General features: G+C 34.1%; 1 long non-coding RNA gene across 2 annotated transcripts in view; it reads left to right on the plus strand.

The window, feature by feature from the left end:
• Positions 1-4,020: 4,020 nt before the first annotated feature.
• The window catches only part of LOC309654047, a 97,948-nt gene continuing 92,498 nt past the window's right edge, over positions 4,021-9,470 (plus strand). The window contains exon 1 of one of the 2 annotated variants that reach the window (XR_014259774.1): positions 4,021-4,617. This is a non-coding gene — a long non-coding RNA (uncharacterized lncRNA). The remainder of the gene's footprint in view (positions 4,618-9,470) is intronic. The other variant, XR_014259775.1, reaches the window with a different exon arrangement.

Below are 9,470 nucleotides of genomic sequence, written 5' to 3' on the forward strand. Positions count from 1 at the left end.
AAAATGTGAGGACATTAATCGAAATTTAAGGACTATAAACTTTCCAAATAACTCTAACAGAAAATCAGTGAAAAAATTTAAGCAATATATAATAGTGACAAAGCTGTTGCTTCAGTCTTCTTGTAAATTAAATAGAAATAACACCGATAAGTAAATTTTCTTATGTGGGTTTAATAAAAAATGGTTCTTGAAAACTAAAAAAGAGAAAAATTAAGTACATAATTACATTGGAGTCAAAGTACATTTTATTGTTGTTGTTGTGATAACAGTTGCTAATTTTCAACAATACAGGAATTGTTGCCTAACTATAGTTTTCTTTGTTCCAAATAGATTTTTCAAAGTAAAAATATGACATAAATTTTGCCCATAAGATGATTAGACAAAACTGGCATTGGGATGGAAAGTCATGTGTTTCAAGACCCTTCACACCAAGAGATATTTAGGCATTATTACTTAGATTAATTGAGCTTTTATTAAAGCTAATTTTCTAGTATTCACACTTCAAAATACAGATGGAAATAAAATATATAGTTCTCAATTTGGCAGGAGTGTACTATACAATTTATAATAAAGTTGATTTATATTAATTGCTAGAAAATTTATGGGCAACAGATTTATTTTAATGGAGTCATTTATGGTCCTAATTTGTTTTATTGATATTAGGATCTGGACATCTTGCTGTTTTAAAAAGATAGTCAAGCACAGGGAGATCAGCTCCGTGCTTTGTGACCACCTAGAGGGGTGGGATAGGGACGGGGGAAGGGAGAGGCAAGAGGGAGGGCATCTGGGGCTATATGTATATGTATAGCTGATTCACTTTGATATACAGCAGAAACTAACACAACACTGTAAAGGAATTATACTCCAATAAAGATGTTAAAAAAAAAAAGTTAAGAAACAGCAAATTAAAAATGGATGATTTTTTTAATCCATTTACAATTAAATAGTACATTTTGTTTTCTTTTCTTTTTTCTCCTTATGATTGTTGTTTTTCATTGTCGCCCCTATGTCCTTATGCTAATAAATAAAGTTGGTTTCTGCTAAATACAGTATTGAAAATCAAGAAGGAAATACACTATTCTCTTATTCTCCTTTAATTTGAAAATATGTGTATTGGCACCACTATACTGCTTTCAGTTAACGTTAATTTGTGTGCACTTTACATTTTTTTATCAGTCTTGCTAAGGGTTTCTCTTAGTTTCCTGTTGCTGCTGTAACAAATTAACACAATCTTAGTGACTTAAAACACCACAAATTTATTATTTTACAGTTCTGGAGATCACAGTTCAAAATAGGTCTAACTAAGCTACAGTTAAAATGTTTACAGGACCCCATGCCTTCTGCACATTCTGGGAATCCAGTTTCTTGCCTTTCTCAGCTTCTAGAGGCTCTCCCCAATCCTCAGCTACTGGCCCCCTTCCATACTTACAGCCTGAAATGAAATCATTCTCACTTTGCTTCCACTGTCACATCTCCTTTTCTGACTCCGACACTTCTGCTTCCCTCGTCTACTCTTTTTCAAAATAAGGACCTTTGTGATTACACTGGCTCACCAGGGTAATTCAGGAAACGCTATGGAGATCCTGACTTAACTGCATCTGCAATGTCTCTTTGCCATGTAAGGGAACATATTCCCAGGTTCTGGGAAATAACACTTATACAACTTGGGAGGGGGTATTATTCTACTACTACAGAGTTTATCAATTTTATTAAACTTTCAAAGATTAACGCTTATGGCTTTGTTATTTTTCTCTATTTTATATCTTTGATCTTTGTTCTCATCATTCTACTTTTTGTCCTTCTTCTTCCTCTGGGTTTTAAATTTTCCCTTTTCCTTTTTAGAATCTTGAGATGGAGGCTTAGCTGATTGATTTTTTAAACTTTCATATTTAAATGATAAAGTATATCCAAAGACTGTTTTGCCTCCATCATATAAGTTTTGATAAGGTACATTTCTATTTCCATACTGTCAATAATATATTTTAAATTCCCATTGCATTTTTTTAAACAAGTGTTCATTTAGACACGTACTGCTAATTCTCAAACACATAAGATTATCTCATTATTCTTCGCGAAAGCATTTATTCATTTATGTATGTTCACAGAACATATGATCCTTTGTGACTTATTGAGACTTGTTTTATAGCCCCAAAGACTATGTATTTTAGCTGCCAGATGTAGTATTCTATAAATTTCTGTTAGGTAAGTTAGATAATAATATAGTTTAAAACTTTTATATCTAGAAGAGATACAGCAGAGGAGAAGGGGTTGAGAGGTGGGCAAAATGGGTAAAAGGGATCGACTCTGTGGTGATGGATGATAACTACACTTTTGATGATGATCCCGTTGTGTATTGAATTACAGTGTTGCACACCGGAAACTTTTATAATGGTATACATCAATTTTACTTCAATAAAAAATAAAGCTTTTATAGCATTACTGATTTTTTTGTTTTTAATTATGAGAAAATCCTATTTGAAATAGCTGTGGTTCATTGTATATTTTTCTGTAACTCCTGTTAATTCTGTCAGTGTTTTAACTGTATGTTGCTTTGTGTTATTACTGGTTATTTTCTAAATTCAGCTTTTTAATCTTTAACTTTTCAAAGTGACTTAAATTATGCCAATTAGCCATTATTGTAAGTAAAATACCATGTATTGTTGTTTTGTCCTTTGTACTTTAGTTGTCACTCATTCTCCTTCTATTATGTGTTATGTATCCACAGTGTAGTTTTTTCTTTAAAGAGTTAGTAACTATTTAATATATTTTATAAATATTATTTTATAGTTAAATTCACAATTTCCCTTTCCGGTGCTCTTCGTTTCTTCCTGCAGATACGTACATCAGTAAATTTGTGCTGATTTTTGTTTGTTTGTTTTGGTTTGGTTTGGTTTTCTTTGTCTTATCTGAAGAGCTATCAACAGTATTCCTTGCAGTCTGGTTCAGCTAGCAACAAATTCTGCCTGTTCTTGTTTATTTGAAAATTTCATTATTTAACCTTAATTTTGGGACAAAATTATTAGTAGAGATAAAATTTGGGGGTTACACATTTTTCCTATAATTTCATTAAATATATGATTTTATTATCTCTGGCTTCACTTGTTTCTGATGATGTTAGCTCTCATTCTTCTTATTGTTGTGCCAGAATATAATGTATCTTTTTATTTTCTGGTTAAATATTATTTTCATTTATGATGTTTGACTATGATGTGACTTTCTTTGAATGTATTCTATTTGTGTCTTGCAGAATTTTTTAAAAATAAGTTTTTGTTTTTAGAAAACATTTTAGATTTATAGAAAAATTGAAAGGGTAATACAGACAGTTCCCATATACCCAGCCCCGAGTTACATTCTGCACCCATCCTGGATTCCCCTGACCTCTTAAATGATTTTTTAAAATTTGTTTATATTAATATTTACTATTTGAGCTGTAAAGCTCTATGGAATTTTACAAATGCTTAGTGTCATGTATCTGCAATGAAAGTATACAGCATTGTTTTGAAACTCTGAACATATTCCCTGTGTTTCATCATCATTTCTAGCCCTTCTTTAATCTACTGGCCATTACTGATTTACCATGCCTATAGGTTCTGTCATTTCCAGATGTCATATAAGTGGAATAATTCAGTATGTAGACTTTTGCTACTGGCTTCTTTCATTTTACCCTATACGTTTAATATTCATCCATATCCTTTCATGGCATTTTAGTTCATTTATTTTTCTTCATTGAAGAATATTGCACTGTTTGAATGTACCACACTTTGTTTATCCATTCATCTATTTCTCTCTTGATTGTCTTTGTCCCTTGTGAAATACCAGTTGACTGCATTTCTGTGCCTCTCCTTCTGGGCTGTTTCTATGGTTTAATTGATCTATGTGTCTATTCTTGAGCCAATATCATGCTCTCTTGATTACTGTAGCTTTATAGTAATTCTTGAAATCAGGAATTGTTAGCACTACAGCTATGCTGTTAATCTTCTATTATTGTTTTGGCTACTTTAGGTCTTTCTCCTTTCCACATTAACTTGATATTAGTGTGTCAATATCAAGAAAATAGCTCACTGGAATTTTGATTGGAATTGCATGGAATATATAGATACCGTTAAGAAGAATAAACATCTTAATAATATTGATTTTTCCAGTCAGTATACACAGAATAACTCTTGATTTATTTAATCTTTGGTTTCTTTTATCAGCATTTTATAGTTTTGCACATATAGTTCCTATACATATTTTGTTAGATTTATATTTAAGTACTTCATTTTTATGGTACAATATACATGGTATGTTTTTTTTTGTTTTTAATATTAACTAGCAATTTATTTTATTTATTTATTTTATTTATTTTTGGCTGTGGTGGGTTTTTGTTTCTGTGCGAGGGCTTTCTCTAGCTGCGGCAAGCGGGGGCCACTCTTCATCGCGGTGCGCGGGCCTCTCACTGTCGCGGCCTCTCTTGTTGCAGGGCACAGGCTCCAGACGCGCAGGCTCAGTAGTTGTGGCTCACGGGCCCAGTTGCTCCGCGGCACGTGGGATCTTCCCAGACCAGGGCTCGAACCCGTGTCCCCTGCATTGGCAGGCAGATTCTCAACCACTGCACCACCAGGGAAGCCCAACATGGTATGTTTTAATTTCAAATTTCATTGACGTATTAAATGTATGTGTGTTTATATTTATATGTACGGTATATATACAAAATACACATATATGTATGTATAGCATATACACAAAAATATATACTAAACCATGAATCCTGTGACCTTGTTATGGTCCTTTATTATTTCCATAATTTTCCAAAATTATATTTTTCTGCAGAGACAATCATGTCATCTGCAAGTATAGACAGCTTTATTTAATCCTTTCCAAGCCAAATACTTTCTCTTTTTTTTTTACTTGTTTTAATGTACTAGCTAACAATCTCAGTAAAACGGAGAGTAGGAAGAGTAAAAGAGAATATCTTTCCTTTTTTCTGGATTTTAGTGAGAAAGTTTTCAACTTCTTAACATGATATATAAATATTTTTATTTCACGTAATGCTTGTGTCTGGTTTTGGTATTATGGTAATGCTGACCTCATAGAATGAGTTTCCTCAGCTTCTGTTTTCTGGAAGAGATTGTGGTAATTGGCACCCTTTCTTTTGATTTGGTAAAATTCACCGGTGACTATCTGAACTGAAGGTGTCTTTTTTGGAAGGTTTTTGATTATTGATACAATTTTTTTTTTAATAGATATGGGCCTGATCAGATTACCTGTCTCTCCTTGTGTAAGTTTTAAGCATTTGTGTCTGTGAAGAAATCATTCTGTTTCATCTAAATTATAGAGTTCTGCTTGTTGTTCTTTACTGCCTTTTTAACATTCATGAAACAGGTCAGGATGACGTCTCTTTAATTTCTGATACTGGTAATTATTTTTTCTTTTCTTTTCTTTTTCTGTTAACCTGGCTAGAGGTTTATCAGTTTTGCTGGTCTTTTCAAAGAAGTTTTTGGTTTCATTGATTTTCTCTACTAAAGTTTTCAGTTTCAATAACTTATGCTCACATATGTATTATTTCTTTTTACTTTCTGCTTACACTAATATTAAATTGTTCTTCATTCTCTAGTTTCCTGAGGTGGAGCTCAGATTACTGATTATAGATCTTTCTTCTTTCTGAATATATGCACTTAATTTTCCTCTCAGCACTGCTTTCTCTGTATCTACAATTTTTTTTTAATTTTTAATTCTATATAATTGCTTTTTAAAATTCCTCTTGAGACTTTTCTCTGTGATCCGCATGAGCTTGAGAAAAATGTATCTTTTATTGTTGTTGAGTGGAGTAGTCTATAAATGCCAATTATATTAGTTTGATTGCTATTACTGTCCAGGTCAAGTCTATCCTTACTGATTCTGTACCTACTTGATCTATCAGTTTTTGCTTCACATATATTGAAAGCTTGATGTCAGATTCCACAACTTTAGGAGTTTTATGTCCTTTTGGAGAATTGATACTTTTATTAATATGTAATGTCCCACCTTTTCCTTGGTATTTTTAATTAAAAAAAAAATTTTTTTTAACATCTTTATTGGAGTATAATTGCTCTACAATGTTGTGTTAGTTTCTGCTGTATAACAAAGTGAATCAGCTATATGTATACATATATCCCCATATCTCCTCCCTCTTGCATCTCCCTCCCACCCTCCCTATCCCACCCCTCTAGGTGGTCACAAAGCACTGAGCTGATCTCCCTGTGCTATGCGGCTGCTTCCCACCAGCTATCTATTTTACATTTGGTAGTGTATGTATGTCCATGACACTCTCTCACTTCGTCTCAGCTTACCCCCACTGGAATGGTTTTGACCCAGAAAGAATGTCACCAATAAACAGTCTCAGTATGAAACAAGATAGAGAACAACCCCTCAGGGAGCTGACTGTAAGGCTGGAGGCAAGGCCCCTCCTACACTTTTCTTCACTCCCACATGGAGCAAAAGACTCAGTTATGTGTTTATTCCAAATCTTGTAAAGCAGCACTGGCTGTAGGGGCTAACCCTGCCCTTTGTTTCCAGGTGTCCCAAGCTGATTCTTAAATCAGCTTTGTTGAAATTAATATGCCTACTCCAAAGTTTTTAGTTTAGTATTAACTTCATATGCCTTTCTTATTCCCTTTCCATTGTTTGAATTATTGGAATTTATTTTTAGCATAGTTTTGAGCTTGCAGAAAAATTGAGCAGAATGTTCAGAGCTCCCATATACTCCCCCTCCCACTCCTTCCCTTGCCCTCATTATTAACATCTTGCCTTGGTGTGGTAAGCATGTTAAAATTGAACCTACATTGATACATTGTTATAAAATAAAGTCAGTTATTTTAAGGGCTCACATTCTTTGTGATCTACAGTTCTGTGGGTTTTGTCAAAGGCATGATGTTATGTACCCACCATTACCACCACATCATGTGGAATAGTTTTACTGCCCTAAAAATCCTGTCTGCTCTAGCTGTTCATCCTTCCCTCCTCCCCTCCCCAATCCCTGGCAGATTGTTCTTTTTTTCACTGTGAATGTGATAAATTCCAGATTTTCTCCAAATATATTATGGCAGATTATACTCCAACACATGGAAGGGAAGTATTATCACAGTAGTTTTTTTTCAAATATAATCAGACTGGGTTTATGCCTCTCCTACAAAGATTGATCATAATAAAGTATATTGTCTCTAACACTTGTTCACCTGAGTTTGGATTATATAAGAACTACTGAAATAGGCCACCAATCTTCCAACTCTTGTGCTAGAAAGAGCCTCTTTTTTTTTTTTTTTGTCTAAACCATACTAGCCTCTAATGAATTCAGCCAATTAAAGGAACTAAAGGTTTCTTTTCTCATTGTTCCTATGATCTATATACTCTGTGTGCCTACAAGATGCCAGTATTAAGAGTTCATTCCTTGCATATTCTCTGTCCATCACCACTGCCCTATGCTATGAGGAAGTGCTTCTTCTCCACCCCTCACTTGGGTTACAGAAGGATTAGTCTGTATAACCACTTACTCTAGGCTAAGTGAGGTCTTTGAGTGCCTCATAAGGCCTCTTTAGCCATAGTTCTTGATGCTCTGGACTTATTGGCATGTTCATAGGAGTTTTTGTGGAAATGTAATTACCTGGAAGTGCTGAGGTGTCTGTTCGCTTGTTTGAAACTTGAGTAACGTAAACACCTTGTTCTTCTGCTTAATCCCCAAGGATTGACATGGGGATGGTTCAATTTCTCCTTTTAGTATATTCAGTAGACTAACGCAGCAATGTGCTGTGTTCTCCTTCAATAGTCCTTGTTGCTCCCATTTACTACCCACATGGTAAGAAAGCTGTCCTACATGTTTATCTCAAACTTACATGGAGAAATTTGAGAAGAGTCAATTAGTAGAACCATCCATAATGTCAACTACTAGTAAGGGTCTGTAGAGGCAAACATAGATACATATATCCATATCTGTCTGTCTGTCTGTCTATCTATCTATCTATCTATCTATCTATATCTCCTCTGGAAATTTTTTTCCGTGATACATTAGTTGGTGGGAACGAATTTTTCATAGAATATGTAAAGGCCATTCTGTGTGTACATGTTTGTATATATTTCATAATTTTCCATGTATATGTAGATAGAAATCTACACACCAAAGTTCTACTTCATTTATGTAATTATTAAGGTTATTTTTATAATGAAATGTTAAGATTTCAAAGAATTTTTATCTCCTAATTTTCTCCCAAATATTAATTTAATTACATAGGGGAACATGTCATCTAAATTCCTAAATAGTTATATCAATATTGATGCTAAGTTTCAATGCTTTTTTCATCAAGTGTATATATTAATAAGATGTGTGAAATTTTTTAATTCTAGTAATAGCTTTAGGTATAGATTTTTTTTTTGATTTCTATGTGTGTGGTGTGCTTTATTATATATTAGTCTCTTAAATCAAATAGAAAACAAAAAGTGGAGCTACAAACCAAAGTTACAACAGTATTAGCTTTTCTCATCGCCCGTCTATCTACTTTTGCCAGAGGTCTTTATTTCTTCATAAGGCTTTGAGCTACTGTGCAGGGTCCTTGACTCCAACCTGAAGAACTCCCTGTGGCAGGCGGGTCTGGTGGTTAAGAACTCTCTCAACTCTTGATTAACTGGGAATGTCTTGATTTCTCCCTCATTTTCGAAGGAAAGTTTTGCTAGATATAGGATTCTTGGTTGACGGTTTCTTTCCTTCAACACTTGAAGTACATTGAGCCATGCCATCTGGCCTCCGAGTCTCCTGATGAGAAATCTGCTCATGACCTTCCTGGCAAATCTTCTCTCAGCTTCATAGAACTTTCATAATGTACCTTATCGTGTCTTATGCGGCAGAACATTTTGTATAGTATCGTGAAGTCAGTTAAGTTGTAACATTATTTTGAGACCAGAATTTAAGGAAAAGGAATTGAATATTTCAAGTGTAGACATTATGAGGTCTTTAAAATTATTACAGATTTTCAAACGAGAAATAAAAAGGCCACTGAAGTATTCTACAGATTTTAATTTATAACAAAGTGAATACCAATGTCTAATAACACACGTAAAGAAAAATTTCTTTGGGATCCTTTTTCCTAAGTGTAAAGGGGCCTTGAACTCAAGAAGTGAGAAAACCCCTGTGGTTTACCCCCAGCTGTGATGCGTCCATTTCTTGCTCTGACCTCAGAGTGCACCACTGTGATGTACTTCACAGAGCCCTGTAAAAGGGGCAGCTGGGCCCAGGTTTTTGGTCCTTAGAGCCCAGGAAGCTGCTTTTGGTGACCTGACGGCCTTGGACCTACAGTTAGCTTGTTTTTTCCTTGTTTCTGCCATTTTGTTGATTTGTTTTTCTCTTTTCTCTACTCTTTTTTATTTTTCTCATTTTTCTTTCTTCTTTGCCTTCTTCTCACTTTTCTCTCTTTATCATTTCTTTTAGTTTTAAATTTCTTCTTCTCAATTTTATGGTGTTT

This window comes from Balaenoptera physalus (genome assembly GCF_965194825.1).
Source record: "Balaenoptera physalus genome assembly, contig: HAP1_SCAFFOLD_1803, whole genome shotgun sequence".
Taxonomy (NCBI): domain Eukaryota; kingdom Metazoa; phylum Chordata; class Mammalia; order Artiodactyla; family Balaenopteridae; genus Balaenoptera; species Balaenoptera physalus.